At 44.1% G+C, this 27,527-nt stretch overlaps 1 long non-coding RNA gene across 1 annotated transcript in view; it reads left to right on the forward strand.

The window, feature by feature from the left end:
• The window catches only part of LOC308067147, a 65,469-nt gene that overhangs the window by 26,303 nt on the left and 11,639 nt on the right, over nucleotides 1-27,527 (forward strand). The window contains exon 1 of the long non-coding RNA XR_013929462.1: nucleotides 1-27,497. This exon is cut by the window's left edge and continues 26,303 nt beyond it. This is a non-coding gene — a long non-coding RNA (uncharacterized lncRNA). The remainder of the gene's footprint in view (nucleotides 27,498-27,527) is intronic.

Here is a 27,527-nt window from a genome sequence, read left to right on the forward strand (position 1 = left end):
TTTTTTGAGCTTTTCTCAAAGCTCCCATCTTCTTTTCATTCCCATGCACAACACAATGCTGGCAGGTTTTTCGGCTTTGCCACCTTGTCCTGTGCCCCTGAGCTCTCTCTGCCTGGGGTGCTCTCCTTTCAGGCAGCATGTAACACGGTTGCTGCAGACATCTGTCGCTAGCTGAGCCCCCTTTGACTTGTACGGTGCAACTCCTTTCCCACCCTCTGCCTTTGGTTCACAGCAAGTGGTGAGCCTGAGGGAGGGGGCAAAACCTCCCTTCCCTTTATGGCAGATTCATGCATGGGCACAGCTACCACTAAGGCTTTGTGTGCAGGAACAGAAACACTAGTGACCCTTTTGTGTTATATTGACCATTTGTTAAATCTTTAAACCCCATCTGTTTAGGCTGAAAACCTTTTAACGACTGGACATGAACAATTTAGCGATGATTTTTCAGGAGAAAATTGGCTCGGTTTGAACTTCGGTGCCCATTGCTCCAGCTGGTAAAGCGTGGACACTGGTTTAGTGACATGAACACAGCTTTGCTAGGGACAGTTAAAGGGCTGGTGGCCAGCACCATCAGGAGAGTACAACAGATGTGATTTTCTCATCTCTGGCACCTCAAGGCTCTCCCTCCCGTTTCCTCTCTGTGCTGGGAGAGATGCTGTTTGTTCTACTGATTACTTTGTTAGAAGATTACAATTCTGTTGTTAAACACTGGTATTTTCCATTCCTGCTCCTAACGCTGATGTTCATACATGTTTACTGTTCTGGCTCTGGCCCATTTTTTCCAGCCATTTGTGTCTAAACTGCTGCCTCTCTATAGCATATGATGCTGATGCCCCAAAGGATCAGAGTCACAGGGAACTGCATCTTTGAGAAGAAACTTTTCAAATCAAATTGCTCTTAAACACCTTGGCTCTAAGTGAGTTCTGAACAGCAGGTGGGTCCAGAGGTAAAACAGGAAAACACCCAGGAAACAAGAAATCATGCTAAATGAAAAACCAAAACAACTAAAAGTTCTGCTAAAGGTAAATATTTTTATGCAGGTTACTCAGGGGGAAAAAAGCCCCCAACATTTTACTCTGTATCTGCAAGGTACAAGTGCCAACAAATAGGAGCATGGCAGAAGGTGACCTGATGTTGATAATACCTTTTGCTCAAGCAGTTGATGTTTTCACTAGGGTTTTTTTCTGTAATGCAGAAGGGCAAAGATGAAACAGTATACAGAAATTTCAGGAGATCTGGAGTTTATGACAGGTCTGATACTGATCTGGGACTAAACTTGTCTAGTGGAAGGATTAGGTCTCTGAGATCCTCACTGTATTTATGAATGGGACATGGGGTAAATATGACCCAAAAATAGTTAAGCAGTGACAATTAGCATTTGACAAACAAAGGAAGTTATCAAGCCTAAACTGAAGGATATAAAGCACACAGAAATCCAGAATGCTATAGGAAAGGAGACCTAGAAAGAAAAGGGATGTTCAAAGTGATGTACCACAAAAGGCGACACACTAAGCTCAATGTGTTGTGGATTGATAGCACTGTCCTACTGTCCTACTAGAGAAGATCAGCAAAGCTTGAGATGAGACCTGTCACATCTATTTTCAGTAGACATATTAGCTCTGACAGTGATCCAGAGTCTGGTTGCATAAATTTAAGCACTGTGCAGTGAGTGCATGTTGCCACTAATTCCAATTATCCGTAATTCAGTGGACTGAAGGGAACCAGTGTCAGTCCTGTAAATTATCTGCCAAGCAGAGTTGCAGGATGAGTCTCTGGCCTGGTTGTAGTTTGGTGAAGCACCACTGGTGCAGCAGGAGTTGTATCCTGTTGAAAACAGGAATAGTAGACACTGAAAGTCAGTGGCAACTTGCATCTGTGTAAGTACCAGATAAAGCAAAGGAGTTAAAGCGTCACGTAGCGTAGAGCCATGCACATGGCCAGCACTTTTGAAAACAATGCTTTGAGTGTCTAAAATTGGAAACAATAGCTGCAAACAGCAGCAGTGTTATGAAAGCTGTCCCCATAGCTGGATGGTATTGTCATTTAGAAAGATGCATACTCAGAGTAATGGGAAACATCTCCAAATCACAGGGAGAATGGTGAAAAAGGGCACTGGGAAAGTGTCAAATACGACAGCCATAGCAAGCTGCAACTGCTGGGGCTCGGGCATGATATGGGCAGAACTGATGGATTTACTATTGCTGGGAAACACTTGTGCTGATATTTCAGGCTGATCCATGGGTACATGCTACAGATGCCAGAGAGAGTGATTTAGTGTTGGCTGAGGAAGGCAGTGTTAGAGGTGTGTTTCTGAGAGTCTCTCTGCCCTCCAGAGCTATTTACAAGCCTGCGTTGTGCTCAGCCATTTGCTACACAGAGCTGATGGGTCTGTGACGCTGAGGATGCCACAGTCAGCAGATAGCACAGCTTTTGGTGATACTGTCCCTTTTCTGTGCTGGATCACTTCCCACCAGTTGTACAGACACTACCACTGATATCTGCTGGAAAGACAATGTAGCTATGCACATGCAGTCCAGGAGGTTCCTGCAGAGCACTGATGATAACTTTTTGACACAGGCGGCGGAGAGCCAACGAGCTGAGGTGGACCTTGTACTCATAAACAAAGAAGGACTGATTGGGGCTTGAAGGCTGGGGCAATGACCATGAGATGGTGGAGTTCAGGATCCTGTGTGGAAGGAGCAGGACAATAAGTAGGATTGCAACCCTGGACTTCAGGAGAGCTAACTTTGGCCTCTTCAAGGACCTGCTTGCAGGAATCCCATGGGTTAGGGCTGTAGAAGGTAGGGGGGTCCAAGAGAACTGGTTAATATTCAAGCACCACTTTCTCCAAGCTCAAGATCGGTGCATCCCTATGAGTAAGAAATCAAGAAAGGGGGCAGGAGGCCTGCGTGGATGAGCAAGGGGCTTCTGGCAAAAATCCGTCAGAAGAAGGAAGTTCACAGAATGTGGAAAATGGGATAGGCCACTTGTGAGGCATATAGGAATGCTGTCAGAACATGCAGGGAGGTGATAAAGAAGGCTAAGGCCTGTTTGGAATTAAATCTACTGGGGGATGTCAAGGACAACAAGAAGGGCTTCTTCAAGCACATCAGTAAGAAAAGTGTATCTAAGGAAAACGTGGGCCTGCTGCTGAATGAGGTGGGTGCCCTTGTGACAAAGGATACAGAGAAGGCAGAGTTATGGAATGCCTTCTTTCCTTCGGCCTTTACTACCAAGGCTGGCCTTCAGGTTTCCCAGATCCTGGAGGCAAGAGATGAAGTCCAGAAAGGAAGATTTTTCCCCTGGTCAAGGAGGATCGTGTTAGAGATCAGTTAAGCAGACCTGACACTCATGAATCCATGAAGCCATGGGTGCACCCCTGAGTGCTGAGGGAGCTGGCAGATGTTATGGCTAAGCCACTCTCCATCATCTCTGAAAGGTTATGGAGGACAGGAGAGGTGCCTGAGGTCTGGAGGAAAGCCATTGTCACTCCAACCTTCAAGAAGGACAAGGATGACCCAGGAAACTACAGGCTGGTCAGCCTTCCCTCCATCCTTGGGAAGGTGATGAAACAGCTTATTCTGGAGATCATCTTTAAGCACGTGGAGGAAAAGAACGTTATCAGGAGTAGTCAGCATGGACTCACCAAGGGGAAATCATGCCTGACCAACCTCATAGCCTTCTATGATGGAATGACTGCCTGTGTAGAGGAGGGGAGAGTGATGGATGTTGTTTACCTTGACCTCAGCAAGGCTTTTGACACTGTCTCCCATAACATCCTCATAGGTAAGCTCGGGCAGTGTGGGTGAGATGAGCAGACAGTGAGGTGGATTGAGAACTGGCTGAATGGCAGGGCTCAGAGTTGTTATCAGTGGTGCAGAGTCTAGCGATGTTACCCAGGGGCAGTGCTGGGTCCACTTTTGTTCAACTTATTCATCAATGACCTGAATGAAGGTATGGAGTGTACCCTCAGCAGGTTTTCACAAAACTGGGAGGGGTGGCTGGTACACCAGAGGACTTGGACAGACTGGAGAGTTGGGTGGAGAGGAACGTAATGAAATTCAGCAAAGGCAAGCGTGAGGTCCTGCACCTGGGGAGGGATAACCCCGGGCACCAGCACAGGCTGGGGCTGACCTGCTGGAAAGCAGCTCTGCGGAGAAGGACCTGGGAGTTCTGGTGGGCAGCAAGTTGCCCATGAGCCAGCAGTGTGCTGGGGTGGCCAAGAAAGCCAATGAGATCCTGGCATGCATTAGGAGGAGGGTGGCCAGCAGTTTGAGGGAGGGTGTCCTCCCACTCTGCTCTGCCCTGGTGAGGCTGCACCTAGAATACAGTGTCCAGTGCTGGGCTCCCCAGTTCAAGAGGGACAGGGAACTACTGGAGAGGGTTCAGCAGAGACTAGGAAGGTGGTGAGGGGACCGGAGCATCTCCCTTCTGAGGAAAGGCTGAGAGAGCTGGGGCTGCTTGGCCTGGAGAAGACTGAGAGGGGACCTTAGTGCTGTATGCAAATACCTGAAGGGCTGGTGCCAAGAGGACGGGGCAGGGCTCTTTCCAGCGGTGCCCAGCGACAGGACAAGGAGCGACAGGCACAAACTGCAATGCAAGAAGGCCCATCTGAATACGAGGAAGAACTTTACCTTGAGGGTGACTGAGCAGTGGAAGAGGCTTCCCAGAGAGGCTGTGGGGTCTCCTTCTCTGGAGAGATTCAAAACCCACCTTGATGTGACTCTGTGCAACCTGCTGTAGGTGACCCTGCTTTAGCAGGGGGTTGGGCTGGGTGATCTCCAGAGGTCCCTTCCACATTCTGTGATTTGAGAAATCACCTCAGAAATAGCTCTTTGGGAAAGAGTTTGGGCTTCAAATGATGGCGGATCTCTGATGTTGCTGGTAGGTTAATTATTTTTCTAACAAACAGCAGCAGCAAAGGAAATCAGTGCTTATTTTCTGACAGACTTTGTCTATCCCCAGCTCACCTCCACTGGGTCATGTTATAATCATCTTAGCTGGATGAAGAGAGGTCTTTATAACACATGAAGGTGTTAAGGTCTTTGAAAGCGGTCTTCAGTTGGGTCTTGCATGCTGCTGTTGAGCATACTCACTGCATTGGCGTCCTGGAAATTTGAAATGAAGTGGGCTTTTTCCTGAGTTTGTTTTAAAGGAGGAACTGAGGAAAGATGTCCCAGCAGTTCAGGTTTTAGTGTTCTTCTCTGGAAAGCTGAGTTCAGTTGCCATCTCTGCTTTGGATGTAGCTTCTGGAAGGAAACGGCAGCTTCTTTATTTCTCTTTACAGTCAACCTCAGCTGTATTGGGCTTCTGATGTGTCAGCAAAGGAGAGGTAATACATGTGGATTCGCAGGTTGTTATGCATTTCTGCAGACTCTTGACAGGTGTTTGAGAAAGGTGTATGCCAGCCAGGGTGCTTAGGGGCTTTTCCTGGAGAAGGAAGGACTGGGTTACCCTGAAATGGAATCTGCTCCATGAGTCAGAGATCCTTCTCTGTGTCAGAAATTGGTTAATTGCTGACCAGTAATTTCTGATGTTTACATCACAGTTTTCACGCCATGAAATAAAGGCCCCACAGTATGTTCTGAACTGAGCATCCCCTATACCTTTCTGCTGCACTTCATCAGCTTTCATTAAGCTTCGTTAAGGAAACCAAACATCCAGTGTTTAGTTGAACAGACATCTTTTCATTATTATTGAAGAGGATGAAATGCAATGATTTGCTGCAATTCATGCTTGTGTTATAACAGAAATGCAAGAAAAGGCTCAGTGTGCTTGTAATTCCTTGCCACCTTCTGCTTAGCAGCCCTGGCACCCAAGGTGTTAATGTGGAAACACTGGGGCTCTGACTTTTCTTGTCCTTATGTTGTTGTTTCTCTCCTTATATGTGCACTTATGCATATACGCACATGTGCTATGCACAGTTTAGGTGGTTGCTGATAAATAATTAGTGGATGCACATGGAGAAACCCCTCTACTTTGGAAGCCTTTGTACACATATGATTTAGCGGAGGATCTTTTTTCAAATCAGAGTAGCCTGTTTGGCTCTCTTCTTTTTCAGCCCTGAACATCAACTAAGTAACAATGGACCATCACAACAGCTAATCCTTAGCTTTGGGTTGCTCAGACCTCAGTGTGGTGGGTTGACCCTGACTGGATGCCAGGTGCCCACCAAAGCTGCTCTATCACTCCTCCTTCTCAGCTGAACTGGGGAGAAAAAGCATAACTAAAGGCTTGTGGGTTGAGATAAGGACAGGGAACTCATTTAGCAATTACAGTCACGGGCAAAACAGACTTGACTTGGGGAAATTAGTATTTATTATTAATCAAATCAGAGTATGGTAATAAGAAACAAAACCAAACCTTAAAACACCTTCCCTCAACCCTCCCTTCTTCCCTGGCTCAACTTCACTCCTGATTTTCTCTACCTTCACCCTGCAGCGGCACAGGGAGATGGTGATGGGGCTGCGGCTGCAGTTAGTCCATTACACACTGTCTCTGCCTCTCCTTCCTCCTCAGGGGGAGGGCTCCTCACACTCTGCCCGGCTCCAGCATGGGATCCCTCCCACAGGAGACAGCTCTCCATTAACTTCTTCAACATGAGTCCTGCCCATGGGCTGCAGTGCGTCATGAACTGCTCCATTGTGCGTCCCTTCCATGGGGTGCAGTCCTTCAGTATCAGGCTGCTCCAGCCTGGGTTCCCTGTGGTGTCACAAGTCCTACCAGCAAACCTGCTCCAGCCTGGGGTCCTCTCTCCATGGAGTTACAGATCCTGCCAGAAGCCTGCTCCAGCGTGGGCTTCCCTTGGGTCACAGCCTCCTTTGGGCATCTACCTGCTCCAGCATGGGGTCCTCCACAGGCTGCAGGTGGGTATCTGCTCCACCATGAACCTTCCTGGGCTGAGTGGCACAGCCTGCCTCACCATGATCTTCACCACAGGCTGCAAGGGAATCTCTGCTCTGGCACCTGGAGCATCTCCTCCCTGTCCTTCTAGGTGTTGTCATCTGTGCCATTTCCCCGTGCCGCCCCACCACCCTTCTTAAATACATTATTCCAGAGGCTTAACCACCATCACTGATGGGCTCAGCCTTGGTGACTCTGTCTTGGAGCTGGCTGGCATTAGCTCCATCAGACATAGGGGGAGGTTCTAGCAGCTTCTCACAGAAGCCACGCCTGTAGCCCCCCTTGCTACCAAAACCTTGCCATGCAAGCCCAATACACTCAAGTTCCAGTGTCTGCACATATTCATGTCACTAAACTTTGGCAATGAATAACATGTGGCTGAAGGGAGAACACGAGGAAATGAATGGTGGGATTCTGGGTCTGGGGAAGGAATGGGGATATGGAGTGAGGGTAAAGTGAGCCAATCATTTTATTTTTAAAGTGAGACCTTACTAACAAAGATTAGGTTGAGGAATGCTAACAGCTCAGTTCTATATTTTTCTTCCAGTTCCTTAGATACATTAATCATGTGTCTTGGTTAATAAGCAATGATGATTTCTGACCTCATGAGGGGCACTCTGTAAATGCCTATTTTTTTCATTTTTTAGTATATGTATAATGATATATACACAAGCTCAACAGGGAAGGTGCTTGATGAAAAAGGAAGGGAACTGTGAAAAAATAACCCTCTCCTTCCTCTCTGCTGTATCCTATCCATTCTCACGTCTTTTTTGAGCATCTTGGCATCTTCTGTTCAGCCACATCCACATCCCTCAAGCTGAGGTCCCCTCTTGCCTGCTGCAAACACCACTGTTACTTTGCAGTTGCTACTCCAGAGTCCAAAAGGAAAGATTTTACCCCTGACTTCTCTCTGCTCCTGCCTTTGGCAGCTCTTCCTCACTTTAGTTTCAGGATTTGCTCTCATGTTTCATGTGAGAGATCTCTGCTTTTTCCAGTGTGAAGGCACTGGCACAGCTAGACACATCAATCCTGTTTTTATTTACAGGTCAGATCCAAGACAGGCACCAGCAATCTGGGATTTCCCATGCTGCCCTACACAGCACTGACCTCTGCAACGACCCACACTTTTATGGAGGGTAGGAGGTAGTTCAAACTCTCTATCAGCTCAGCCCACAGAATATCATGTGGGATGGCTCAAATATGCCAAATTTTGTCTTGTGATTAAGTGGAATGGTCCATGATCTATTGAGGTCTGAGCAAATTACAGCCACATTAATTAAACATAGGCTCTCTGGTTGAGCCTAAACCACAGATGGCATCCCACAGATGGAATGCCACTCTTGATATTCACAGAGCCACTCAGCCCTTTAACTTCAGCTTGTGCTCATTAGTAGAGCAATTTATTTTAGGTGCAGCCATTGGCCTCTGCTGAGGAGAGTGCTCTTAAATGGATATCACTGACAAGGGCCCAGTACACAGAAAGAGGCGCGATAGGGAGCAGGAATAATAGAAGCTCTAAAAGTTATCAGCTGTTCTTTCAACCCAGCCTTTCAATACTGCAAGAAGAGAATTGGGTATTGTGTTCCCAATGAAGTTCAGTAACATTTGGCTATTTTACTACTTGAGGTGCTGTTTTTTTGACTGATTGTAGCTGTGATCCGTTGGAGGATCTTACAGTTAGATTTTCTAATATTGAATGTGGAGCTCTTTTTTTAATGGAAATATTTACCCTTTGAAGCTGAGTCCTAAAATCATCCTTGCTTCTCCCTCCAGAAGGCTCAAGTTATAGCTCATTGGTTTTTGTGTTGTCTTTTTGGCAGTGCTTGTGGGAAAGATGCGCGATAGCATGGCAAGGTTTATTTAGCAGGAATGGCTACTGGTGATAACCTAGCATGGGGCCCCATTCTGTTAAGCACCAGGCATCCCCTGTGCCAAAGAGGGGAAGGATTATATGAAATAAAATTTCTTACACCTGGCCATGTGGAAACCGATGCATGGATATGAAATTACTTTTCCAAGGTCATACAAAAAAATCTGTGGCAAAGCTAAGACCTAGCACGAGACAGTCTGAGTTCTAGGCCAGCACAATAATGTCAATTATAATTATTAATGTGAAAGGAGGAGGAGGGAAGAACAGAGGAATGACATTTCTGCAAGGATGAGGATGGCAGGGAATTATTTCACACTTTAAGGCATCCTGACACTGCGTGTAAAGATAAGTGTGGGATTCTAAAAATCGAAATACATTTCTTTTAAAATATACCATCTCATTTCTAACATTAATTTTTAGTTAGAGAGGTGGGAGGGAATTTGCTATTACTGTCTTTGAAAGAAGGCAGCCTGTTAATCAGTAATTAAGAGTGGTGCTGGAAAGGGCTTACGTGCTTTCCTTCATCTGCTTCAGGGGCTCTTTTTTAACTGTAACTGGCCAGGATTGCCTGAAAATGCAGTGGCTGCCCTGATAATGGTTCATCTTCAGAAATAAGCTGAAGGTAGTTTGGTTCTGGTGCAGGTTCTGGCTAGCTGGGTCCTGGATCCAAGCTGGTCCCTTCTCTCCTCTGATATCCCTAGGGGACCATCTGCATCCTGCAATAGAAAGTTAAGACCCATCAGTTTAGAGCTGTGATGAACTAAGTTTTGGACTTCATGCTCTTCAGCTGAAGCTCTTATTTAAGTTCTTTCATGTGGGTTGTGGTTGTTCTGGGAGTGCTTTCTTCTGTAAACAGCTGTGGGGAGCACTAGCTTTCTTTAGTGCAGCATCTGTAGTTGCTTCTCTCTTGGCCAGTAATAGAAGGCTGTGGCTGCACTTTAGTTTGTCATCATGTGTACTGGATTCAAGCCTAGACCTTTGGCCAGGACAATTCACACTTTGCTCCTCAGCAGTGAAGTTTGTACATTTGAACCCTTGTGTTGAATCCCTTGTGTTAAGATAACTGCTTGTAGATAAGGTAAATAAGGTTTTGATGGAACATCTAGGTACTGTAATCAAGTTTCCTAAGATTTTAGGCAGGAGGATGTGCTGGAATAGCATAATTCTCATGATTCTTTGACTGTTCTTCTCATTTTTATGAGCAGTGTAGGATTTTGTCCCAATAAGCCCATTGCCCACTTCATATTTCAGTGGATTTGATCGAAACATATACAAAGTTGTTTTGGGAGGAGGCTTCACATTAGCCTAGTGGAAGGTTTCTCCAGAGCACTAAGGTTAACAGCAGCAGTACTAGTGTGTGGAGAAACCTTGGGGCTAGTGGCTGGAGACTCGGAGGCTGATTTCTTGGAGTCAGGGCTACAAACTTGTACAGCTCATTTGGAGAAAAAAACTGGAAAAAAATCTGTTTCAGAAAAAAAAAATAGATTTTTCTTCCTACACAAAACTAAGGTTTCAAGTTTTCATTCATACTCTGAATAAAAACTGTGAAATATTTGAATTCCCAGTAGTAGGGAAATACTAAGTTGTGACCAGTTCTGAGTGTAACTATGCTTTTCTTTTCCCCTTTGGCCTTGTTTTCCTAGTTATTTCTCATTATAATCTGGAATTTTTAAGGTCAGAGCTACCTGAGCTGGGCCAGGTGATTTTCCCTGCTCTACTAGATGCTTGCAGGTTTGTAGGGATCCATTAATTCAGTGTTTGTTGGAAGATCTGTTTTCTGTCAATATGGTTTTTTGCTCTAGTAAGCTGTTAGGATGCCCTGCTGGGCTTAATATTCTCAGATAATGAGTGCTTGATCTTGGTCAACCTGAAGTTCTACCAAGAAAGTCAAGTTATTCAGATACTGTTAGTTAATTACCAAAGTTTTGCTCTGAGACATGCTGAAGTCTTTGGAAGGTGTCTCCTCATTTTACTGGCTATAGAATTAGTAGTAAATTCATTATTTTCAAAATATGGAACAACCCTGATTGGTTTTTTGCATCTCCATCACTTCTGAATATATAGCTTTCAATACAAGGATCAGCAAAATATAATTCTCACTGTATTAATTTTACAATAAGGGCTATTTTATATAAATTCTCAAAATATAGATGCCAGTATTAGGCTCAGCCATCTTTTCCTCTGAAAAGGATTTTTCTGGGCTTTCTTCCTCAGCTTTATAATGTTTGGCGATCTGTCCCTTCCCAAAAGTGTGCTGTCGGTATAGCTGGCTGTTAGTGGTAATTACAGCCTTTCAGAAATTAATAGCCTCCTTTGGATTGTACTCTAAAAGAACCACGACTGCTTCTGTGCATAGGGAGTGTTGAAACGGAGAACACTGAAAATTTTCCTTCAAAAATACTGTTGTGTTTGGAAGTTTTCATCATCTGCTTGCCTTGATATGATGAGGACCGATGGAAGGACAATGGAAAAAAACCCAGCTTATTCAGGAGATAATGATATGAAAGGGAGAATTAGTCCTTCAAGTGTCTTATCAGAAAACTCTTGAAAACTGGGGGAAACCAAAGTCTACCTCCTTTTCATCTTGAAGTAATAATTTTCATAAAAAGCTACCTACTCTTTCCCCAGCTCTGTTGATAGCAAAGGTTATTGATTACTTTGCTGTATTCATGGTGCCCTTCCTGACCCTATTTAATCTGGATCCTGTGTGGGTACTTATCTTTGTGGTCACTGTGGTTTAATATTAGTGATTGAAAAATGATACACAGCTCCTGGAGTTGTCTTTGTGGGCTCAGAAGCCGTTAGGCCCTCTCACCTTTGGTTGCCATCTCTTCTGTCCTATCTCAGGACTGTTAAGCGTCCTGTTGATATGATGATATCCAACACCATATCATTATGTTGTTGGAAAGAGACTTTCCATCATTTCTTATCTCTGTGTTTGAATTGTTATGCCCACGCATGTGATGAAACACAGGCGGCCTTCATCACCGGTGCTTCACAGCCTGTTGATGTGGGGTGTTTTTCTCCTCTTCCAGCATGCAGCTGCAGCAGCCGTGTTTTCTTTGTGGGACCTTAACGAGTAAGCTCAGCTTACTGCACAGAAGTCCTACGTATCTAGCTCCTGGCTGGAGGTTATGCCCCGAACTGTGCTATCCACAGAAATACTGGAGCTGAGGGTTTGTTTAGCAGCAGTGGACGTAGCCAGCGTGCCGGCAGGAAGCAAGCCTGAGGCATGGGCTCCTTGCGCGGGACGCGGCGCTGAGGAGAACAAGGAGGCTTTTCTTAAAGTAGGGCCCAGCAGAGCGAAGGTAGTGCTGAGAGACTTCAGAGAAGGGGTTGTTCGCCGGCCTGTGGCACTGAGCCCCGGCAGGGTGAGTACACCACCGGAGAAGAAGGAATGAAGCAAGCTACTGAATGAAGTGACCTCGAGGTTATGGGTTTGGAAGTAGCTCCTGCAACACAGGTCTCCTGAGGAGTAGGTGTGCGCAGAGGGCTGTACAGCCCTTAGTGATATCTTGGCTAGATGCTGTTAAATAGGTTTTAAGGATCAGAAGACAAAGCATTATAGACCAGAGGGGCTGGGGCTGCAAGCCCTCTCCAGCAAAGGCCTCTTTCTTTCCCCGTCTGCAGCTGCCTGGTTCAGCAGGGGCCCTGCTCCGTCATTAAAGCTTACTCGGCACTAGCTCAGTCCAAATCACCAATACGAGGGTTGACCGGCAGGAGCTTTGGAGGGGGAAAACGGAAATTACAAACTAAATTGAAGGGGGAAAATAATGGAAAAATTGAAGTTATAGAACAGAACTGACCACAGAATGGAAAGGGACTTTCTGAAAACCTAATAAAGCATCATTACCTTTGGTAGAAGTATGTGGAGAGCTGCAGCAGTAGAATATGAATCAGAAAAAATGACATCTGCCCAATGCCAGCCGTGGCCCTTGGGTCGGGTTGTGCTGGCCTTTTCTATCAGCTTTTTTATTATGTTTTCACGAAAAAGGAGGTGACACTGAGGGGAGCGTGCTGCTGTTTCTATATTCTGCCAGTTCCCTTTTCCCACTTGGTAGCAGCAGCATGCAAATACATCTAATTTGATTTTTCTACTGTTTCCTGAAGAAAGGTAGCCTCTACCAACTCCAGACCCCCTGGGGTGTCAAAGGGGGTTGGGAAGAGGGTATGAAGTTAATTCCTTTTGGGTTCTCTCTAGATATTTTTTTATTTCATTTTTCCTTAGGAATATTTATTCAGTGATCCTTCTTGCTTTTCCACCAGAGATATGGTTACCCTGTAAAAGTTCAACATGGTTTTCTATCATTGGCATTTACCAAGCCATCAGAACTAAAGATTGAAATAAATCTACTTTAGACTACTTCAGCTGTAAGAATGTATAGAACACTTTATTTACTGTGAAATTAAACAAGGATAGATACCTGTTTGCAATCCCTGGTGTGTAGCCAACAAACATGTTTCATTACTATGGCTAGAAAGAAAAACATCTTCTATAGAAAATTTTTTGACCAAAGTATAAGAATTCAAAGAATTGGAATCACTTTACTCCTTGTATTAGATTAACAGCTGAAAGGCAGGCAAAATAGGATGATTTGGTTAAAAAAAATATCTTGGATCATGTTCACAAAAACCCTCAACAAACCACTAACTTGTCCCATGTACCTGCATTTTTACTGAATATTTGAGAAGAAAATCTTCAGATGTCAACAATTATTCCTTTAAAAAAGGGGAAAGAAAGAAGAAAAAAAAGAAGCCATTAGCTAACTGCTGTGTGTCAGATGGTGAGTTTGATCAGCAGTGCATTTTGTAGTGTTGTGCACTGTCATGATAATAGTTGATTGTCCCTCAGAAATAAAATATTAGCATGCTTCTGATTGCAGAAGTTCAATAATAATAGCAGATAATGGTTATACATTGCAACAAGGGGCAACGAGGGAGTAGTCAGCAGCAGTAGCAAAGTCTATCTAACTGTCTATTTGAGGGCCATCTTGTCTGTCTTAATCTAGCCAGCTGCCTAGAATTGCTTTTATGTTCTATTCCAGATATCTGGGTTTGGATAGGTCCTTTGGGTTTTTCTGCCCTGCCCATGTCCTCCTTAGCACAGGTTTTCATGACTTTGAACTCTACCCAAGGAAATCTTGCCTACTGTACAAACTGGTTATTCAAAAGCAACCGGTAAACCAAGGATATTGCCTTTTACATGGGCATGGTCTAAATAAACTGAAAAAATCACACTTCTAATCTAGGATGCTGCTACTGGGATGACCCCCTACCACAGCCCTAAGTGTAAGATGCACAGCTATACTGTGAACTCAGAGCAGAGGCTGTTCTTTGGTTGTGTGTTTGTGTAGGCTGGGGTGTAGGATTCCTATATGGGAACAAAACCAGTCGAACAGTGATAACACAGGGTGTGCCGGTAAATGATTAGTGGCCTGAAACGTGAACTCTGTCTTTTGTTTTTGCTGTCCTACTTACCTTTCCTTCTACCTGCCCATATGGCCTTGGCATCCCCAGCCCGTGGCCCTATAATTTTCTCTTTTGGTCTTTTGGGGGCTGGCAGCACAGCTGGGCACAGGGATGCAGGTTAGCTCTGCCCCTCTCAGAGCCAGACAGGCATCAGCTCCCTCCTGTTCAAAACCCCTATAAGGGGGTGAGCCCTGCTGAGAGAGAGGACTCATTAGCACAGGCACAGTGTGCGCTAATGAGTCTAAATAGCTTCTGGAGGAAGCTCATGGCTTTCCAGCATATGGAGTGGGTGGAGCGCTGTATCTCACGGTATCAGCATCTCCTTCATTGGGTCTGGTTTGCTGAAGCACACATTTGAGTGGGAAAGGGAAGAAAAATGGATAGTTCTCTAATTTCTTGCCTGTTCCTTCCACAAACAAGCCTTCCCTGGAGCCTGCAGATTTATCACAGCTGAGAGGGAATTCTGTGGCAGCTTCTTATTAAAATATTGGCAGCCTATTACTGTTCCTTACAAATGATGCAGATGGATCACTGACTGAAACAGTGCTGAAAGGCAGCTCTGTCTGAGGTGAAACACTCTTTGTCCATCACTGCTACCTGCCCTTTTCCTTACCGGAAAGCAGATTTTAATTTTTTCTTATTTTGCCTACCTCAGCAAATCAAGATCCTGAAAGTTATTTCAAAGGCTTTCTTATCTTTTAACAAATATCTATGGTCTGTAGCTGTCCTGACCTTGAATTGGTTACCCGTGCATTTCTCACATCAAGATTAGATTATTGTGACTCCCTCCTGACAGCCTGGCCTGATAAGGCTCTGTACAATTTCCAGCTGGTGCTGAATGCTGCTGCCAGGCTCTTGTAATAGAGAGATGAGCTCCACATTTCACCTTTGTCCAAAGCGCTGTGTTATTTGCCAGTTAAGCAATATATCGACTGGAAGAGTTCCCTGTTAGAGATGAACTGAACTTTTTATCCACATTCAGGCATGTGTGTGCTTTGAGAAATGAGATGAAAGCACAGGTAGGTGCTGATTGTCCCATCCGATGATGGTACAGGAAGGGCACTCAGCACCTAACCTCACGTTACCTGCATTACTGATAGATTATCTGCAGCTCATCTCCACACAGGATGGCAGGAGTCCAGCTTATTTTTTTCCTGTACCTTTTTAATTTCCTCAATTAACAGTAAAAACCTGATTTGGTATCAGCTACGTCTGTAAGGTCCCAGCTGCCTTGCCCTGCTGACTGATAGCTCCTGTATTTTGCAAAATCGGATGCAGGAGACTGCTGCTGTTGGTGGTGGAAGCAGGAGGTGCTCTGTGGCTAAATGCAGCAGTTCCATACCCTGCACTACAGAGCTAAGCTTGCACACAGCCCACTTCAGCGGATGTGTGTAGATCAGGAATCATCATACGCTGTACACCATGGTGTGTTACTACAAACACTGTGAGGCTGCAGGAAACTACAATGTGCCAATTGAAAATAAGTTGCAGGGGGCCTTTACAGGAGGAAGAGGTCAGGATAATGTTGAAATGTGATGTTGGGCACGATCCCATAAAAAAACAGGTGGGTGAAGGACTTCTTTACTTCTTAGCATTTAGGTGTTCCCTTTTTTCTGTATTTAAAATATTTTCAGCTTCTGTGATTGGCTGGAAAAAGGAGGCTATGTTTTGGTAAGGAAGCTGGTGATGTTCTTGCTTCATTCTTTTTTTCTTTAGAACTATAAATTTTTACATCCTTGATATTTGGGACATGCTGAGGAAGAGGAGAAACTGCATGCCTTCACAAAAAATTATCCTCTCTACCTCCCTGAGGCTGACCTGTCTCCTTCCTGCTCCAGATAAGCTAAATGAGCCCCCCAAAATGGAGGAGTTAATTCCCCCCTTCCAGTCTGCCAAGGGGCTGGTGGATTTTCAATTACCAGAAACTTTCAAATCTTTTCTTAAAAGACATGTTCTAGTTTAAATATTTTTTTTTTCCAAATGGTGGTCAGACTTAAAGGCAAAAGTCTTTTCAATCTTTTGTAACTCTAAAATACCAGTGGATGCTTCTCTCCTGTGCCTCACTGGCTCCAGAGGACACCCAGCCTTGACAGCACTGAGCTAGAGGCTGTTTGATTCAGTATTGCTACTTTGTGATTGTACAGATGTAGATAGAAAGAGTCTTCACTGAAACTGAGTTTTGCTGTCATATCCAAGAGGGGTTTCATGTTGTTACCTAACTTTATAGTAACTGGGAACTTTTTACCTGCCCTTAGCTGCAAAGGTAAGAGTGAAATACCACAGGGCTTCATGAAGTCACTTCTCCATCTTCAAGGTCATAATTCTGCAAAGGAGGAGGGATTTTGTGCTGCTTTTGTTGTTCGAACTTTAAGAGTGGAGACGGTAGTCAGTGTAACATGGAAGTTTGTCATTGGTGATGCTCTCCATTGCTTGGGATTACACCAGAGAGCAACAGTGTGGTAGGGAGAAGTTAGTAAAAATTATGTGGAGGTGCTTTGCATTAACTTCCTTAGCCCATCTTTTGCCAGTTTTGTTGCTTTCACAATCCAAAGGAGACTTCTAATATTAAAAAAGCAAAAAAAGGAAATGCTTCTAAGCAGATGAGCCCAATGTGTTTCAAGAAACACCATGTTTGCAAAGCATATGCACAGTACTCAAAATAGCTCATTTCTTTCTAGCAATGATAGCTCTAAAATGCCCTTGACCTTCCGAAGAAGAGAGATTTGTACTACTGCAGTATATAGGATTTTAATATTAAAAGAGGTTAAATAGCAGAAAGTGAAAAGCTTTTTGCTTCCTCTTTGGTAAGAAGTGAGCTAATGCCAGCAATTTCCATGGCAACTGCAAACAGACCGTCCTGTTCACTTCCATGTTATAAATAAAACAAAAATATTCTCTGAATTACACGCTGTGCCTGCATGTATTTGCTATCACCATGTTCAGCAGACGCTGGGAAATATTTCTGTACTTATTTGTTAGGAAAGATCACAAGGTTTATGCAAACTAAATAGTCTTGGTGGGCTATGTTCCTTTGAGGAAATAATAAAAATAACCTCAAAACAAGGCCATCTTTTTCATTGCTGTTGTTCTCTGAGTTTCGCAAATAATTACAAGTCCAAAACTGGTAACTTACCAGAAACTGGTGTAAACAATAAACTTGCAGTAGCATAATTTTAACAGGAACAAAGTAACTTTAAAAAGGGTAGGTGATGACTGGGACTTCTGCCTTTGTATTTCCGATGGGGAACACACAAAGACTGGAAGGATGGTTATATTGTATCTTGTTTTTGCACAGACCTACTTTGTGTCCTCTCACTGCATCTCATATTCTGTTTTCTAAGTCTAAAGTGTAAGCTATTCCAGTTCATAGCAATTCTTTAGTCACAGGCAAGTTTTCATCCTGTCCTTCTTTCGGTCCATGAACCGGTCTTTCCCTTCAGGACAAACGCAAAGCTAAGACGAGGCTTTGGAGCAAGGGATAAAGCATAAAAACTTCTTGTGCAAAAGCAGCACAAGAACTTTTCTTCAGATTCCTCAGCCCCAGCTTGCATTCAGTCAGAGGGCAGAGCCTGCAGAGACATCTGGGGTACTCCTCGCTCCCTGCACTACTCCGTAAGTGGAGAATTATTTTTTGAGTGTGTGGTGACCATCTCACATGCCACTTCGCAGCCATAAGAAAAGGACCGGGAGATGTGAGAAGAGCTTTGTGAGACAGCTGGTTCCATTAACTGCTCCTTGAGGCTGAGGTGACCTTGAAGGAATAACCAGTACTGCTAAAAGCAGAAAGATGCATTAGGCTGATTCCGTCACTCTCTGTAGGGTTTTTGCTGGGACTGTCCTGTCCATTTGCAGCTTGTTCAGAATTCAGCAGTGCCATTGCTCGCTGGCCGGAGCCATTACCATCCTATTGTGCTTACTTGGCGTCCTGTCTGCTGGCTGAGCACGGATGACCAGATCACTTGACATTATTAAGGTTTTAAAGCACTTACAAGTACCGGCCTTGCCTCTTTTCATACCCAGGTTCTCAGGCTACATTACATCAGCAAGTATGTGTGATCACATCTGTATGTTGAGTTAGTAGGAGATGTACATGTTGCAAAGGAGACTCTTGTTTCCACTAGTGCCATTGAATTATCGATTTCCTAACTTAAAATAGAAAATTCTAATGATTGGCCTCTCCTGTTGCTTTCAGACAGAAATCTTTAAAAATATATCATCCTTCCTGCATGTGTGAATGTTTCTTGGTTTTTCAATCTCTTTATTACAAGAAGATATTAAGTCAGGTTTGGCTGCTGAGGTTAGTTGCATTTTTACTGTGCTTGTGTATGTAAGCAGAAGGGCACAGGTAGATATAGATTTATTTTTGCATCATATATTTTCATTCCTGTTAAAGCTTCCAGAGGTTGAACTGAGACTTGTAAATACAGCATAATAAACACCTTGACACAGCAGTGAGGATTTAATAGATTCTGTCTATTAGAGATGAAATTTTTTTTTTTCAATTAAAATTGCAGGCAAGGTTTCTAATTACAGTACAAATTATTTCAAGTGTATTTTGCTCCATTAAAAAGCTGTAGCGGACAGTGCTGCACTTGAATCAGAGCTGGGAATCTAGCCAGAAATGTGACCCCCTTCATCCCTCCATTCTGAGATTTTTAAAAGCACAATTGAGGGTGAGGTAGCAGAGGAAATGTCTCCATTTTCTATTATTAAGTGTTGAATCCTGCCTCATCCCAGGCTTGGATCAACCACCTCAGGTTCCACCTTCCCCTTATTTACACTGAAGATCCCTGCTATTTACACTAAAGATCTCTGCAATACTCTTGAAATTATGCTGACAAATTTAACTGCTTTTGTAGCGTCAGACGTACCTTATGCTAGTCTATGAGCTCACACTGATTTTTAACTTTAAAGGAATAGGAAGATGGATGAGGAGCTCCGTTAGCACCATACTTTCAGTAGAGAAGGACTTTTCCACATTGCTTACCTGTGCCATGTGAAGGTGCCATCCTAAGTATGCTCACTGTTTGGCCAAACTGAGGTCACTTTTAGGGCTCTAGTAGGGATTTTAGTCCTGCACATCTGTGCAGAAGATGCTCTGTCACACCAGTCTTGGTGGTTTAGATGAGGTGAGTGCTCTCCCCATGTCCCAAGCTGCCTTTGAGGGAATGGAAGAGGGGATAATACGGCCTGGATGTTGCTGCAGGGTATTACCCAGCAGAGCCACAGGTATGCAGGAAGGTAGAAATTTCAGATATTGCTGGTACCCCATTCCACTGCTTCCAAACCTATTGTCGTGGCCCTAAGGGAATTAATAGGCCTTAATGGCTCTGACCAGCCTCACCTGGGACCCACACCCCTGCCAGGGACTCCATTTAAGCTCTAAGCCTGGGCCTTCAGTCTCTGTATGGGCTACGCCATAGGTGAACCTGTCTCCTGGGTGGTCCTTAGTGCTATGTTGTAGGTATCTCATTTCATGTTTGGACATTCTGAATGTAAATTGTAGATTGTCTCCAGGCTGATATTTGTCCTTGACTCCTGGATGGACTCTGGATCCATGTAGCCCTCTATATGGCCCAGTCTCCATTTGTTCCTGATTAGACTCTGTGGCTGGCCCCTGAATCTGGTGCATTAGCTGCCTGGTCTGGGAGCATTGATGTACTCTTTTACCACCATCTGCCTCTGCCCACCATGCTCAGGCTCTGTGGGACTGTGCCGTGTAGGTGAGGGCCCTGCCTGGGCTGTTCCTGCCTCAGGGAGCAGCCATCTCTCACTGCTCCCTGATGCTGGCTATGCAGAGGTCTCTGCTCCCATGGTCTCTCACAAGTTGCTCCCTGGTGCCATGTCCTTACCGAGGTAATGTCTCTCCCTGCCTTGAGTTATGCCTCCTGAGGGACCTCCATCATAAAGCAGGACCTCTGTACCTAACTTCCCAGACCATTGCCACAGTTAGAGGGGGTCAGAGTCTCAGATCTCAGCACGTGGTTTCTCCTTTCCCTCCTGTATGTATGTCTTGCCCTGGAGTCAATGCCACTGGACGGGAGGACACAGCAGCCTGCCCAGGCTATTCTTTCTTGGCCAGGTAGTGGTGTTTTGTTCCCTCCTGCGTGGAGTTTTCTTCTTTGCATTATGTGATTGGGGTGGGGGGAGTGGAGGGGATGTCTGGTCCTTTATCTTTATTTGGGGAGATGTAAGTAATTGACATGTCTCGGTGGGTAACAGGGGAAAGAAAAAAAAAAAAAAAGATCCCTCAAGCCTCTCTAGTTGCTAAGAGACGGATGCTTCAACTTTGAAAGCCTCCATGCATGCAGGGGATATTATCCTGGCAAATTGGACTTTCAAATCTGGCAGCAAGGGAAAAAAGGTGATGCCCAAAAAAATAGAGGGCATTTAGGTGATTTGATTTCAGAGACATCTGTTTTTCTTTGCTGGGAGGGCAGGGGGCTGCTCCAGTTAGTGAACGTATGTGATCACATTATTTGTAATAAGTTTACTTGTGAGTGTTTTGCTCCTGTGCTCACAGCTTGGACAGATGACCCCCCTTTCTCTCCTTCTTTCTGAACTGGTTAATTTTTAACTCTGCTTTTGTGTACAGAGCTTGATTGTGTAGTCAGGCCATGTGTAGCACTTCTTTGAAGCCTGGAACCAGTTTGCATGCAGATGGAGGGCATGATCGAGTAGCGGTTTAAAGTTTTATACCCACAGGACCTGAAAGTCTCCCTTGCGAAAGCCATCCACTGACTGGTGCAGGAGGAAGAAGGACTGAGCATGCTCATCTGTAGCTTTTGTGCCTCGAATAGTAGCTGCCTCCCTTGGTTGCTTTGCTGTAGCTTCTCTGACCACCTAAGTTTCTTCAAAAGCACTGCTGTTGCTTGTCCACCAAGTGAGGCTTTAGGAAGGACACTGTAAAAGCTATTACATCTTCTCTTTTCTATGTTTAGGCTCTGCATCACATAACAGTAGGAAGGTAAACGCTAACAGTATCCTGTCACCAGCTGCGAGATGTCCATGGCACAGTTTGCAAAGGGGTGCAAGCAAACCTCCAAGCTCCCTGAGCTCTCCTCAATCTGTAACATGGGCTGGGAGGTTGGTGTGTGCTCCCGACTGATACAGAGAAGCTGTGGTGCTCTCATTGCCATCGCTGTGCTCCAGGACGTCCTACTCGCACACTGCTCTGCTGGCATGCCCTGGGCCACAGCTGACCACGCAGTGCTTGCATGGCCTTGTTGCGTTAGTTGTAGGGCTTGTGTTTGCAAAGCAGTGAAGAGGGGTATTGGGATCTGGGGTTGCTCAGTCCTGCATTGCCCTGGGAACAAGGCTTGCATTGTGCTGGGGCTTTTGGGGGCTCTGAAAAATAATGATCTTTCAGAGAGAAACTCCTAGAGCTGTAGCTGCTAGTGCTTGGACAGAAAGTGTTGGCAGTACCAGCTGTTTAGTGGGCAAACAGCGGTTTCAGTCTCAGCCACAGTTCACTGAGGAGCGCACCTGAGTGTGGTGTGCTTAATTTGGAAGTATGGAAAAGACTCAGACTCTCAGAGGTGCCAATGTCAATTCTGCCAGTTGTGCAATATTAAACACCTACCTCAGGTACAGGCTTTGAGTGCAAAGACTTCACTCTGTTGGGTTCTGGCTCAAACAGCCACCTTCAGTGTTTTTCTTAAAGACACAGGAAAAGAGAAAACCGAATATATTAGCAATATAAAATATATATAAAAATATAAATCTGATATTCCAACAGTACCTGTGGTTCCTGTTCCTTGTGATTGCAGAGAATTATTTAAGAAGACCTGGCTTCTTGTTTGCTGGCCCTTTTGAAGGCATTAAAGAGGGTAACAGCAGTGTTTTGGAGGAGAAGGTTAGCTGAGATGGACTAGAACTGCTGATGCTCTGGGAACCTGATCCTGCTTCTTCCTAGACTAATGTGCCAAAATGAGAGGGGGGAAAAAAGCAACCTGTGAGGAGACTGCTACCTCCATTTGTTTTAGTGACTGCTACTGACCCTCACTTGTAGGTCTGCCTGACATCAGTAATCAAGCCTGTACTTGCTTACTGTCCATTTTGCTTTTGGGCAAGTGCTAATCAGATCCAAGCTGGGCATCACACCAGAGAGCTCTTGAGGTTGAGAGCTTATGAAACCAAGTGCAGGCTTTTTCTTAGGCTGATGCTTCAGCCAGCAGTAGAGCAATTGTTATCTTTATACTAAATTTTTGAGATGTTGCCTTTATGTATAATCTCACAAACTCACAGTAGCTTTGGAGAATGACCAGTATTGGCCATGTAAGCTAGATACTTTCTATTTTAGTTGCTAAACAGGACATAAAAGAAAAGGTAGAAAATACATTAAAAGTAGAAAAGGAGAAGATGCATGAAAAAGGGAACAGGAGGGGGGGAGGGGTTGGTCTTTAGCCAGTGTTTGTGATTAAAGCTGAAGCTGAGACCTGATGTCAAGGGCCCTTCCCAAACCAGATCAGGACAAAGAGTCAGCTGTGTCATGGTAGACCAGAGACTAAAGGAGATGAATACCAGAGGCTGTGTGATAAAGTTCATGCTTTTCAGGTCGCCTGTCCTCATGGGACTAGTGTCCGATAAGGTAGTCTACAAAATAGTGACAGACCCATCCTGTTGCTATTTTACTCGCTAATTTCCAGCATACCCAGTTTGGGCTTGTCACTCTGGTCCCTGCCCTTCCTGTTTACCAGGTGGGATCTGAACGGAGGCGTCTTTGAGCAAAGTACCCTGACCTTACTGTTTAGGTGAATTAAACCAGTCAATGAATTTCACTGACTTTTCTGTGCAAAGTCACACAAGAGACTGATTTTCATTTCTGTTGGACAGTAGGCAGCGCATGGCCGCATTCTCAATGATGCTGCTGTTACTGTGCAAAGTGCTCTGCATTTTCACCTGGAGAAGAACCAGCCCAAAGCATTCTAGTTTTCCAGGAAATTAAGACTCAGAGCCAAACTTTTTAGTGCAGTCTCTTTTCCAGCTGTTTTTTTCCCCCCACTTTCCTCTGCTGTCTAATTGGAATTGCTTGTCAGTGTGCATTCCTAATAGAATTTTCTGAACACAGCTCCTGAACCCTACATGGTAATGTAAAACCATTGCTCTGTGCTGTCTGTAACAGATGGGAAATGTAATCTTCTGGGTCCTGTGACAGGGTCTGCTCATTATTATATGAATGACGAGAGAAGAAATGTAAAAAGTGCAACATACGTTTATTTTCTGACACCTTGTTTAAAAGGCAACGGGCCCAATTCTTAGTCACTGTAAGAGCTGCTGGGAGTACTTTGGTGTAAGAGTCTTCTAGCATGAAAGAAGAATTGCCTAATATGACTTATTTTTCTTTATCAGTCTCTAAATTTCTCTCACCTTAGGCTGTTTAATCTAGCTTGTTCAGGCAGCTTTGAGTACTGACTGGTATGCGTTTGTCAGAGAGTGGGTGACAAGGTGATTCCTACAATTCAGTGAATCTCAGGACATTTGTTCTCAGAATCTCTTTAGCCTGAAGTTTTTGCTTCTCTCTCAGACCTGAAGAAGAGCTGTGGGGCCTTATCCAGCTGCATTTCTACGTGTGAGATTTATTTATTTTATTTTATTTTCCCAAGACATCTTTTCCTGCAAACCTGCCTCATTCTAATACCTCTGAGGCTGTACCAGGAGAAGACCTATAAAGGATACTTTTACTATGGGGATTGTCTTCAGGGTCCATCTTTTGACTGAGAGTCTGGAATCTGTTGGGATGCAAACAATCTTCTGATAAAAGTAGATGGTGTATTGCTTCTTTGAGACAGTTTGTGTATAGTTAACAGGTCTACAATGCTAAAAGCACCGGTGATTCAGAACAGTAAGGATAACTAAATAGCAAGCAAAGAAGCTTTAACTGAAGCTAAACAGACCAGACAACTGAAACACTGGCAGGGCTTTTGTTTTGTTTTGTTTTGCATTCTGCAGGTACTGAAGTAGCTTGAATGACAACCTTCAGAGAACTGAAAGAACCCAAGTAATACATTTTCCTGTTGGACAATGCCTTCCCTCCTCTCCTTCACTGTGTCCTTTTCTGCCTCAGACCTGTCTGCTGGCAGCGGGCCAGGTATAAAGTCTCTGGTACCCGATCCTCTGCTATCCTGTTACCTTCCCTGCCCCTGGCAGGCAGATCATTGTGCTATCTGACCCTGTTTGAAGTTCGAGTGCGATGGACTCCAATTCCCTATCAGGCCTGCCAGTCTAGCTGGTTTCAGTATTTCAGCAATCTTCTGTGTGGGTTGGTGCATTACCTGTAAGGAGTGGAGTTTCATGCTGGAGCTATTATGCCCTAGTTATTTTTAATCCCTCTCCACCATCAGCACCTTTGCCAAGAACTGGAGTCGAGGTTTGCAAGCGCTGCTTTGATCTTGCTTGCACCTTAGGTAACATCTGTATCAGCATTTGCATATTGATTCTTGGCAGAGGGGTTCACAAGCTAGATTTTGTTTAAAAAGCAAGAGCTGTTTTCCAGTAATAATTCCTTTGTCTACAAATATACACACAGACACACACACATGTGCACTTAAATGCTTTGGACATGCTTACAGCGGTTCCCTCCAATCCTGCAGTGTGTCCTTGTTTTATGAGAAAAATGAATGACACTGGACTCTAGTCAGGGGAAGGGAATTCATCCCAATTTTATTTGAAGTTCTTTTAAAAACAAACATGGCTAATTTGAAAGCCTAAGCATTTCAGTTATCAGAAGTGTTTGACTCGTATTTCTTACTCTCAGCCAAAGCCCACATAACAAAGCTGCCGAGTAGGTATTAGCCTTTCCCTTTGCAACTCACTATTTTGCCCAGGATGAAGCCATAAACACTGTTCCTTTGACTCCTGTTTCCAGAGGGAGGTAACATCTATTGTGAGAACTGCTCTTTTAGGGTGGTGCTGGCTGGAGCCAGATGTGTATTACAGTGCCAGCACAGTTGTGCTGTGACATGTCACATCACATCCTGGTAATTAAAGAATAGACTGTTGGGTCACCTTGGTACAGTGAGCCACTTAGTAGGTTTTCCCTGAGACGGTTTGGTAGCTACCAGCCCCACCATACAGAAATCGCCAGATAATTTTTAAAGCCTTCCCTTCCCCCATTTCCTCATGCTGCTGAGTATTTTATTTCCAGTTACTAATATAGGAGTGTTGGGGAGGAAGGGAGGGAGAACAGCATAAAACCCTAGCTGTTAGTATTTCATAGATCTAATTACTGTATCTTGACATGGAAATGTACACAGGCACGTGAATGTGTATTAGAATTAGGTAAATATGGCACAAATATATTTGTGTATGTCCTTCCAAATGAGCTAAACCAACTGAAGTTTCAGTGATTGATTTTCTAGTGTATGCAATTGCAGCCTCGCTTATTGGTTTATTTGTGAACAGCTGAGCAAGTGAGGTTTTATCTCCCCATAATTTCTACAAAAAGCAGAAATTGTAGCAAATATACAGTAAATAATTATCCAGGAGAGTGTTTGTACAACAAAAGATGCTATGTCCTTTCTGAAATTTACTTGTAACATAGTTCATAAGGGAAGAGTGAGAGCACCGCTCTACCTATGGGTAGTGACAAAGCTGGGAACATGCCGTGTCCCTCACCTTTGACAGTGTATTATTTTTACTGCTCTGGCAGAAAAACTACTGTTTTCCTTTCAAGAGTCCGAAATGTTTCCTAAAACTTTTTTAGGCCTTGTCTGTTCTCATCCCCTTTGGGTGGTGGCTGTGATGAAAGTCAGTGTCTTTTCATGTACGTGAAGCTGAGGAGCTCCTTGCTGCAGGATGTTCTAGTTGCTTGAAGTTCATATGAGTTTATGGGAAGACTGGACAAGTTTACGGAAAATAAATCCACACAGTTATTTTACACCAGTGAAGTACTTCTGCCTCTGAAGGTCTGAGACTCAGGCTGCTGGTGATCAGAAGAGTGTTCCTGAAGTGTTGCAGTGTCCTGTTTTTTAGTTCTTCCCTATGTATCTGTTGTAGGCCACTGAGGGATATAGGTTACCACTCTTCCCTGTACAGCCTTTCCATATTTGGACCCTATTAGGGAAGTGGGATGTCGGTTCATAAAACTGGGATGGGTGAGCTGTGGTGTCCAGCCAGCATGCACAGGTCACCATGCAAAGAAATATTTAAAATCTGGCATTGCCCCTTCTGGTGACAGGTTTAAGTTCTTTCTTGGATCAAGGCAGACAAGAACAGATTGTTTGTGAGTGAGTTACAAAATACAGCTTGCATTCCTAAACTGATCCATTCCATGTTTAAGAAAAACTAGAATAAAAGTGATGAAAATCACTGCCTTGGGTAGTAATTTGTGATCAGACAAAAGGGTTAAGATCTTGGAATGATGACTTGTTCATCCAGCTGCAGTGCATATGCAGACACATATAAAACACGTCAATGAATATTTTATTCATATTAAGATATCAACAGACTCCATGTGTTGTACAGATAACAGGAGGGACCAATGTGCAAACAGAGATAGATGCCTTGTTGTTGCTCTCTAGGTTTGATTCTACCCCATTTAAATCAGTAAGAATTTTGCTACTGACTTTGACAGAACCAGGGTTTTTATCCTGAAGTATCAAATTGCAGGAATTCAAGCACCTTCTTTACACAGTCCAGATTAGAAACAAAATGTTTCTTTTAATGATATATGGAGGTGATGCACTCCTAATGGCTCATCAGCTTAAATTTCCTCTCACGTATTCTAACAGCAGGAAAAAAAAAAAAGAACAATGAAGCAAAAGTAGTATGTTGAATTAATAATAGAATTTATACACTTAAAGGAATTTTAAAAATATCTTTCCATAGAAATTACTTCAGAAATACATCAGAGTCACAAATTAAGCCCTCTGAGGTATAAGTAAATGTGAGGATGTAACACATGGTAATCGAATCATGTCATTTCATAGACATGGAGGTGATCAAAGCATTAATAAAAACGGCAAGGTCACCTTGAATTGAGGATTCAGTTTTGAGTGTTAAATGTTTCTTTTAAATCTTTGGCTTGTGAGACTTGCAATGACTTGGGAAAATTTTGTCCCTGTGCATGTATCCCCATGAGTTCACAAAACTACAAGGCTGAGGATGTGCCTACAGATCCCGCTTGGTGGAGCTGATCTAGCCTACACAGGGCTCTGAGCAGCCCCAGCTGAAAGGACAAACAGTACAGCGAAGGGATGGGTCAGGCTGGTCTTGCAGGATTCTCAGCTCAATCCTTTTCCTGCATCAGACATTGGTTTATTGGTTTATTTGCAAATAATTTGCA

Source organism: Falco punctatus, assembly GCF_963210335.1.
Source record: "Falco punctatus genome assembly, chromosome: 7".
In the NCBI taxonomy this organism is placed as follows: domain Eukaryota; kingdom Metazoa; phylum Chordata; class Aves; order Falconiformes; family Falconidae; genus Falco; species Falco punctatus.